The sequence below is a fragment of the Motacilla alba genome, chromosome 6, assembly GCF_015832195.1.
Source record: "Motacilla alba alba isolate MOTALB_02 chromosome 6, Motacilla_alba_V1.0_pri, whole genome shotgun sequence".
Lineage (NCBI taxonomy): Eukaryota > Metazoa > Chordata > Aves > Passeriformes > Motacillidae > Motacilla > Motacilla alba.
In genome coordinates this window covers 14,916,951-14,927,587 of record NC_052021.1, presented here as the reverse complement: position 1 = coordinate 14,927,587, position 10,637 = coordinate 14,916,951, and positions in this window count along the sequence as shown.

The following is a 10,637-nucleotide window of genomic DNA, read 5'->3' as shown; positions in this document are numbered from 1 at the left end:
GATGAGTTTTCCACTGAGCATCCCAAATCCTGGAAATGTCACATACCCTTTAATTCACCCTTGCTAGCACCTTCCATGGAGTATTGCCTTCATGGGAACTGTTCACATACTCAGATATTTGCAGTGGCATTTTTGTGCGTGGCAAACTCTTGCAAAATGTAAGGTTTTCTTTTCCCTGGCAGTGCAATATGCAAATACACTCCACTGATGCACAACTGAGCCCACTTAGTGCAGCTTATCATACTGAAATAGCCTCATCAGTGCAAACACCCAGCATCCTCTTACCCAGGCTGTAATAAGATCTCAATGACATATACACGGGTTTGTAGGATCAGATTATTATTTGTGTAACATTAAAGTCCTGCTCTATCTGGCAGGCCAATATATGGCACTCCTCATGACATTTAGTTACCAAGAAAACTTGGAGACTCAAAGCGTCTCTCTGGGAGAACACTAACAGCCCTGACCAGTCTCAGCTGCAGCATCCCCATCACCCCAGCCCTGCCCCAGAGCCCCGTTCTGGCTCAGCCCTGGTTGTGTGGCAGGAGCTCAGCTGCAGCCAGACCTGTGCCTGGCCATGGCATCTGTTTTCCCAGGCCTCAGCCCCCAGCAGCTCTGCAGCTTGGGCCTTGACTTTGGCCCTGCCAAGGCTCGCTGGACCCCGTACAGATCCTGCCAGGCCTGACCTCAGACCGGCCTCCCCACCACCGACTTGCCTGGTGAGTTTGACTTTTGGGTAAAATATCGGGGTCTGCCCTTCCCCACTCCCTTGCTGCCCATCCTGGCATGCCCTTCAGCTCTCGGGGTGCAGGGAGCAACTGACCCTGCTGCTCCCCGACGTGGTGCCAGCCTCTCATTGTGTGTGCCCAGCAACAAGAGAATGAACCTAAGGGACGAGTTACAAGCTCAAAAAAGCTTGTTAATAAGGGAATCTGTGTCTCAACACCCTTGCCACTATTAGGATGGGCCACATGAAGGATTTTTTTCTAGTGTGTCTCAGATTCTGCTTCAGCAGTATGAAATATAGATCATTAATTAATTAGAAACAATTCAGTTGCATGATCATAAGATTGTTTTTCTTTCCATGAATGGATGTAACTCATCTGTCTCTGCCACAAGTGCTCATATTTGTCTCTTGGGAGGGTTAACTCTGTCTAGCCATAGGAAATAATAATCCTGCCTGCTTAAATACAGCTGTAGGGCTGTCCATGTAACAGGGAAGCCTTGCACCTAGAACAGTGACAGCCTGCTCTGCCCAGCAGTGCACCAGGGGACCAGGGTGGGCAGAAGCAGGACACCTGAGGAACCTGCCAGCTCCAGCTCTTACTGAGTCCTTCCGATGCCCCTCAGTTGAGCTGCACATCACACACACCTCCCTGTTTGCTGAACTGGCATCAGCTGCTCTGCTCCACTGTGATTCTTCATAAGAGGAGACAGACTTGGGTTGCTGGCAGACACCTGTCTGTCTTGAAGAATGTGCACAGTATGGAGTGCAAATTTTCTGGACTTGTGCTGAAAAAACCTTTATCAGAGGATTCTGGTGCTTCTTGGTGTGCGCAGGGAATGATTTTATTTCTTCACTGCATATTTTGTGAACTGTAACTGTATCTTTTGATCTTAAAAAAAGAAGCTCTACTAAGCCTCATCAGTTCATAAAGCAACGTTGAAAAATATAAGATGCTCCTGAAATCAATTGTTGCTTAAATTCACGTGTATTTTGTGATGTCTAAAAGCTTCTTTCCCCTCAACCTGGAAAAGATAAATTTAAAAACCAAGCAAACACATACCCCTGCAGCTCCCCCAAGGTCAACATGTAGTCATTCAACTCAGGCAGTCAGTCCTGCCTGTAAAGACAACACACTTTAATATTGCTAGACTCATAATGGAGATCACAGTGGTGTCAGTTCTCAAATCAAAGAGAAATAAAGGTTCAGGTTTCTGTCCCAAAAGAAGGCAACTGGATTTGAAGGGTCGTCAGTCTAGAAGTTTCAAACACAAACATGTACATGTGCCTGCAAAGTCAGTCTTCTGGATGTATGGATAACCTTTCTCTAGACAGGATAGTGTAGCATAAACCCCTCTAAATGGCAGTCTTTGGCACTACTGAATGTGGTGTAGTTTGTTCAAATCTTTCAGTTAAAAGCCATTTCAAAACAGAAAGGAAAGTCACTACAGGTTGCTTAATTGGTTACAAGTGAGGAATATGAAAATTGCTTACCCAAGATAACCATTTGCAGTGAACACTAAGAAGAACTGATTTAGAACTATAATTAAGGTTGTGATGGCTTGAAACACATTAGAGAAAGATTTAGACTGAGCATCAAGAAAAAATACCAGAAAGCTGCAAGGTGTGTACCATGAAATGTTGGGAATGTATTGAGGGAACCTCCACCCGTGTCACTTTAAGGTAACTCACTGAGAAAAGGACACAAATGAGTTACATGTTTGTTCCAGGCTTTCATTTGCACATCATCTTTAAATTCAAGCTCTGAAGAGCACATTTTAAGGAGAGGTCCTGATGAAAGAAATTAAGTTTACCAAGCTTTCCTCATTTGGATCTAGGTTCTCTGCTTCTTCTCTATGACCCTAAACTTGGACTGCTTACAGAACTAAATTATCAACCCAGGCCAAGTAACTTCTTTCTTCTTACTTTCTCTCAAAAAGGAAGGAAAAAAAATCAGAGAAATTGTGAAGAGATTTTTAACTAGATAAAATAAAGGAAATTTCAAACTGAAGTAGGTCCTTCTGTTTAAACAGTAGTTAATGCTGTTACTGATTAGAATCACAGTAGTGCCTAGATGTCTTAGCTGAGATGGGGGGGGGGGGGGGGGGGAGGGATAATGTCACTTTCTTTATACTCTAGATCAAAAAGACAGCCAAAGGAGGTATTACTGTCTCTGTATGACAGAACATGAAACTCAGGGAGGTTAAGTGACTGCCTTACTGATAGGCAGCCTGTAACAAAGACAGAAAATGAAGCCAAAGCTTCTGGGTTTCAGTTTGGTGCTTCACTCCAAACTCTTTTCCTCTGCCAGGGAGCTTTGTTAGGGTAGGACTCCAAAAAGGTTAGTTGTTGTTTCACCAGTGCATTTCTGCCTGTGTAAAGCAGGAACTACAGTGCTTGGAACAGGCAGGCTTTGTGGCATGAGTTGGAGCCAGTTAACGTAGCTGGCTGTGGGTTAATTCTTTATGAAATGAGATTGTTGTTCATGTGTGTCGTGCAACTGCACTCAAGAGACCTGATTTTGATAGCTTGCATTACCAGCTGGGAAGTCAGAAGTTTGTAATTTTAGAAGCAAAAGGAGAAATGTAATTTCCTGGACTTATAGATGATTTTTTAAAAGCAATTATCCAATGTCTATAGAGTCAACATGTAAACTCAGTGTTAATTCTTTTCTAAGAGGTTAATTGTTATAAGAAGAAAGAAGCTCACATGCAGCAATTGAAATTGAGTGGGTTCATCACTATATTCAGAACCCCACTCCCAAGCTGAACATCTTCTCTCTAATAATCCTCAGCATATATACAGGAACATTTCTGAGCTTTGCCAAGGGTCAGACTAATATCTTCCCTATTTTACAAACAAGAAAACTGTAGCAAGGAGCTTTCAGCACGTCTAGATATGATGCCATGCCTTTAAAACTCAAAAGCTCCTGCTGCCCACTGTCGTATTTCGTCTCTTCACCCACATTATTTCCCATTAGACTATTTGTCTCTGATAGTTTGGGAGAGCTGTAGATTTACAGCCAAGGAAAGATTGAAAAAAATAAGACGAGTGAAACTCTTAAAGAAACAAAGGACTAATAGGCTTATTTACTGTCCTTCCTGAAATATAGACATTCATTTTTCCTGAATCTAGTAAAGATGGAATTATTTTTCTCATGTTCCTGAATATTCTCAATTTACATAACTCTTCAACTCTACTTATGTTTTAATTTTAACCAAATTACAGCATTGAATTAAAAAGTCAACTTTTGCTAATAAAAGCATAAAGTTTATCATGAGTGTTCATTCTTTAGTATGCTGCCTGAATTAATAAAGAGAAATTCTAGTTTACCATTTAAATGGTATTTCAAATTCTACCACACCCAATTCTCAGTATAAGGAGACCTCTAGTATAATCAATAATTTGATAATATCTTAAAAAAAAAAATCCAAACAGGCCAGCAAGCCCCAAAATAGAAAATGCATATGTCCAATGCAAATAATTTTCCACTTGCTTATTCACTTTTACTACTAATTGAAAGGTCTCCTATGCATCTTGGCATTTGCAATGATAGCATTTGTGAGAAAGTTAGTTTTATGATGTAATGTGGGAACTTATTACATATATTTGTAGATTCCTTTTCTGTTAGGTAATTCAGTATTTGCTTTCTTTTTGATTCTTTTATGTATCCCTTGCTTCCCAGAAAGAGCACTGGGGCCACAGATGAGCTCTTTATTTAACTTCAAATTATTTTAATTTAGTCCAGAGTTTCCAAAGATTAATTATTTGGTGTGCTCTACTTCAGATTGCTTCATTTGCAGGAAATTAATGTTCAGCATTACTTGGAAGTGAAGGAAAACGAACAGGTCATTTATAACAGCCTGTCATTAATACCATACACGAATTTTTCTATTCCTAATGACTGGGATTTTAAATCATCCATACAAAAATTAAGCCCAAACATGCAAACACTTAAGGTATGATAGTCAGCTCCTCATTTTTTATAGTATTTGGGATTATTCCCTGAAGCAGCTGTGTAAATTCATAATTGCACACATGAGCATCTAAATTTCCCCGCTAAAAACTTCCAGATTGCTCAGTTGCAGTCACATATCTTGTTCAGACCACAGCAAAGCTGAGAGTTGATTGAGGTTCCTGAGAAGGTACCCACCTTCTCTCCCCAGAGTGTCTGTTCAGGCACAATTACATCTGTAATCACTCCCTGACCCGCTGCAGTTCAGCTTACACACTTTTAATGGCCGGTCATTTCCAGCATGTCTGAGCGGTTCTCTGCTCCCTCTGTGGGGCTGTTTGTGTGTGGGTGACAATCCAGGGGATGACTCACTGCATGCAAGTTAAGCATCCAGCTCCTGTCGAAAAACAATAAGAGTTGATTAACTCCCAGCTGAGCTTTTGAAAATACCCAACTTTGCTCTTAGGCCACCCTTCAGCTGAAGATAATGCATAGAGAATGCTACTAGTTGCAGTGGAGCAGAATATTCATCTTAGTTATTAGCTCAGGCAGCATGATATCTCACTTAGCAGCAATAAGCTGTGTTAAAAAAAAAAAAAAAAAAATCTGGCAGCCCAGAATTAACAGAGTGGGTGAAATACTGTGAGGAGAGAGAGAGGCAGTGGTGGATGTTACAGAAAGACACAGGGTCTGATTATCCAGGCGTTGAGAGGGATAGAGAAAAAAAAAAGAGGGGATGTTCTGCAGCTTAATTAATGGAAAGAGGCTTGTGCATCTGACAGCAACCCCTCTGCAAGGTGAATTCTTTCATAAAGAGCCTCATTCATGAGTTGCCAAGACATCCACAACCTATTCTTGAATTCACACAAAAATTAAAAGAAAAACAACTGACTGGCTAATTTAGCGACTTGCAGGATGCAGCTGGTGCTACTGTTTTCACAAAAAAAGGCCTTTTCCCTTCCACCTCCTAACCATTCCAGTCTTCCTCCCCACCCCCAGCTATTTTGTATCCTGCTGCACCAGTGAGGAGTGTGACAACTCCTGACTTAGCTGGCACTGTGGGATATCGAATAACAAAGGGGAATAATATCAGGATAACAGAGGGGATCTGGCCAGCGCTAAGGAGCAAGCTCACAGCTTGCCCAGGTCCTGCCATCAGCTGAGAACTAGAACTTCCCTTTTTTTTTTTTTTTATTAAATAAACAAAGGCCTTCATTATGCTGGATAATGCAACTGGCACCTTGATAAGTCATCAGCTACCTCCTCTGTATACCCCTGAGGTGACAGTTTGTGTAGTTCTATGCGTATGAAGAAGACATTTCACATTTCCAACATTGATATGTGATTACCTTGGTTCTTCCTAGCTTCTACTTCACATTTTCATACTACCTGGCACAGAAAAACAAGTCTCTCCTGCCCTCCAAATCCCTTTTCACTCAGATTTTCCTTCCCAAAGGATATTTAATACAAAATCCTTCTGTGCATGATGATAATTTAACAACCAGAGTTAGTCAGGTTGAGAGCCCTAAAACAAGCAAGCCAGTGGCAATTTTTAAGGGAGCATTGAGCAGATCTAAAGGTTCCTGAAAGGGTATTTGAAATGATGTGGTGTATTGCCACCTGACTCTGACAGGCCTTCTAGTCTAGCTAACAGAGCTTGAGTTGCTGCAGTACCGGCAGCTATGGGAAGTGACTGAAATAAATTGTTTGTGCAGCCAGAGCTTTATTTAGCAAAGGAACCTCACAACTAATGCTGCCAACAAAGAAAGTAAGGAAAACATCATACAGACACCACTAAAAATCCAGCTGGAGATAGCAGTGTGGTCCTTGACACCAGTCAAACTCCTCTTGGTTCAAGCTGCAAAAAGACAGGGCTAGAGTGGATGTTGCTCAATTTCCAAACATTGCAGAGCAGACCAAAGGTTTTTCTAAGCCTGGGCTTAGCAATTGGCCTTAACAATTTTAGAGCTGGTTTGCCACATGGATTATTTCCCAAACTCCCACCCTTAGTGAGAATGTTGGTGTGCCAGGAGACGCTGAGCAGAAGTTCAAAGGGGTAAGTACTCCAACCAGTTTTGCGGTAGGTGAGGGTTTTCACTGTCCACTGAGTTTGAAAAGTGGTTGTTGTACCCATCAGTCACATTTCTTAGAACTCTGGTGCTGCCATACACCAAGATTTGGGTATCATTGGAAGTCTCCAAATTATGTGGCTGGCAGCAGCCCCTCAGGCCATTACCATTTCTTCAGCTTATTAATAGGATTTTTAAAAATATATTGTGGAAACTGGATGAGAATAGGATTAACAAGAATATGGTCAAGCTTTCTCCTACCTTTTTCTCTCCATGTTTCTTGGCAATCTTTGATCAATAAAAAATTGCAACAACTACAGATCCAGAAATTTTCCCCTGGATAAAACTGAACTATAATATAGTACACCCATATCACAGCTGGAAGTTGTGAGGATTCTTTCAGTTACATTAAGGACTGTCAGAATCCTTTCGCTGCTCAAAGTAACTTTCTTTAGCAAAACTGCCTTTGCAGTCTCTTTTATTGACTTCTAAATACCGAGGATGGCCCTCTTTTCATCTGAGGGGCTTAGCAAGTGTGCTACCTGCCTTTTTGGAGAAGCTTCCCCTTCTCCCTCCCCCTTGCTTGTCCAGTTTGATCTAGAAAAAGTTATATAAGTCATGCTCATTTAAACAGAGACCAAGAGAATATTCCAGCAGTATGGAGAACACAATGAGCTGTCGGGAAGCTGTAAAAGGGATTTGGTGTGAACCTTAAAATGAATCCCCCCTCTCATAAAGTGACAACCCAATATCCCCAAAGGGAACAGCAGGAGGGAAACCTAAACCTGTCGACAAAGTCAACCGGTAATGATTGGAGAGTTAATTACTTTAAAGCCCACAAAGACAAGCTGAGGTGTTAAAATGGCCCCTGCAAACATCAGCATCCTCCCCTTTCACCAGACTAACTAAACACAGCAGGACAGTAGCAAGAAGGACCCGAGCAGCCCCTGATTATGGCAGTTTTCACTACCTCTGAACAAACTGATCTTCATTCATTTTCAATTTCATCCTCTATCTTGTCAGCTGTCCTCACAAAGCATTACTGTAATGTGTATAAAAACACAAGGCTGCATCAAGTTCAGTGATGCTGGTTGGTACAGAGTCCAGCAATATCCCTGCCCTCCTTTTGGGATTAGCCTCGAAAACACCACTCTTGCACTCAGCAGCAAAATGCTTCCTGTCATATCAGTGCCTTTTACATGGCAAAAGGAGAAACTTAAATCCAGTACAGCTATAACTAAGAATTTACTGTGGAGCCTAGGTGCTAATCCTTTTTTCTCCAGCAAATTTGTTTTGAGTTACACATTATATTAAGATTCCATTTGTGAGGTTTAACACAAGGTTAGCAGGTGTTTCAATGTAAAGCATATAGAGGTTAAATACATTGGTAGGCTGTTTCAGATGATGATGAACTATTGTTGTAAGAAACCCTATTGACCCATTGGACCCATAACAATTGATTGCCATTTATTAAAACATCTATTAATCACTTACTAATCCTTTATCATGCATAAATAGAACCTCCACATCAAGTACTCTGAGACACTGTATTTATGAAAGACATCTTACAGACATTGTCATGTATAAGAGCCACCTGTTTTTTTCCTTCTTTGCTTTTAGCATTCTCCTTTGCACTCCCAAATTCTATTCATCCCACTGCTTCTTTAACATGTAGCATAGTTAATGCAGCAAAAAGACATGTTCCTGCTAAGGTCTGAAATGTGTGTTAACAGGCCAGCAGTTTCTTCTCTATGACTAGCACAGGACCTGTGAAACTGGATCTCTTGTGCCCAGAGTAGAGCCCTTAATACTCAGGTGCCCAGATTTTTCCTGAGGCCAGCATCCTCTTCTAACCACTTTGCTTTACACTTTGTCTGTCTCTGGTTGGGGAACAAGAAAAATAATACTCACTCACCTAACAAAGCTCTTACAGGAACTAATTCATTAAGGATTGTAAAGTACTTTGATATAGCAGCGTGGTATATTTGCCAGAGTAGAAAGGAACATGTGGGATTTATTATAAACAGTCACTGTCTCCATCCCTGTGGGATGACAGCTGATCTACCACAAACACTTACTTCCAAATTACAGTATTATGCCAATTACAACTCCTGAGTTGAAACTGCTATAGCATTTACCTTATAATCTGCTAGTTTTAGGAATTAAAAAGCACACGAATCAGTAAAATGGCAGCAGGAGACTATTTTACAGTATTATTCAATTTGATTAAATGTAATAGATGAGACAGCAAACGATCAGAAAACATGCCCACAGGTTACTCACTTTGTGTGTATATAAATATATGAGTGTATATATTAATATAATCTATAGTGCTTAAGTTGGGCGATGATGCTCTGCTGTGTGCAGCAATGCATATCCTCACATACAAACCAAGAAGCATTCTGCTTGTATTCAGAGGAGCAGACGTAGTTTCATGGAGTAATCTTTCAGATTAAATTAAAATATAAAAGGCTTGGGGGGGGGGGGGGGGGGTGGGAAATACCACAAATGAAAAAAAAAAATTAAGAAAAGGCTGGTTTAGTCCAGAAGGAATATGAGGTTGAAGGTTAGAGTTGCAGGGAAGCTGCTGGCAGGTGGGCTAAACAGAGGAGGTGGTGCAGGTAAAGAATTTATGCATTCAGCTCCTAGGCAGGGACATACTCAGGATGACTACAGGCTGGGATGAAACTCATTGCACTCTTAGGATTACTCTTCTCCCCAGGGTCACTTCTTTCAACAGCATATGCCAGGGGATGAAATTTCCAGGTGACTGTAGTCAAATATGTGGTTGTGTGTGGTAATAATAGAAGGAACGTCCTGGCTTGGTGGAAGTCATAGGACATTTTACCAGACTTCGATGGGGGCCAAGATTTTACCCTGCAGCATCTCCAAAGATAAATAGGGATCTGTCACCATACCAACATGGACAACTACATAATTGTTTCTAAATATGTAACAGCCCCACTAGTTCTAATGGAACTGCATCAGTGATTAAAGCCCTCACAGGGAAATTCTTAATATGGCAGTAATTTCATGCACAAGAATTTTCTTACTGATTTCAAGCAAGGAAGCAAGTGTTCAAACTCTAATTTGGTGTTCTTTTTAGTACACTGATGAATTTGTTCTGCACATGTCTGGGCTTTATTTAAGCAGTAGTCTCCAGCATGTCTTACACCACAGCCACCCAGCAATTTTCAGATTTTGGTTTTTGAGAACTGAATTTAACTGAGACCATGCAGAGCCCTTAGCTTCTTGCTTTCTCTCACTTGCGATCAAAAAATAGCAGTGTTAGTGCGTTTTTAGAATAAATCTAAGGACTTTTGAGGAGAAGCATATGCTTACTACATACTCTACAATGTAGATGTACAATAATGGATATTTTTCCATGGAGGGTGTGTGTGGGGCAAAAATCCTGTAAATAAGATTGTTTAAAATATAGTAAAAGCAAAGAGACTAATAGAACAAAGTGAAATGGGCCAAAGTAGTTATTTCTACAAGAATACATGGGGCAGTTATTTTGATTTTAGATACTCTTTTTCAACATTAAGGACATGATTTTAGCACGTGGAATGGGTGCATTCAATGTATGAGTGTTTAGACACCTGTTACTCCTTGGGGGAATCAGTGGTACTTCATCAGTTTGTAGGAGTTATGGGGGAGAAATCCCGCAAAGTCTGCCCATAAAAGACATACTAAAGTGTAAATTTTATTGTTTGCACTGACTTCCTTGATGGGCTTATTACTTTTCCATAGGTATTTTTAGCATACGCTTGAGGGCGTTTTCATACAATAAACCAAAAATATTTTTTATCTAGATAACAAACCAAAATGCTTATAGACATTCTCAGTTACATCCAAAGCATTCCAGGTACTTAGGTTTGTCTGTGTA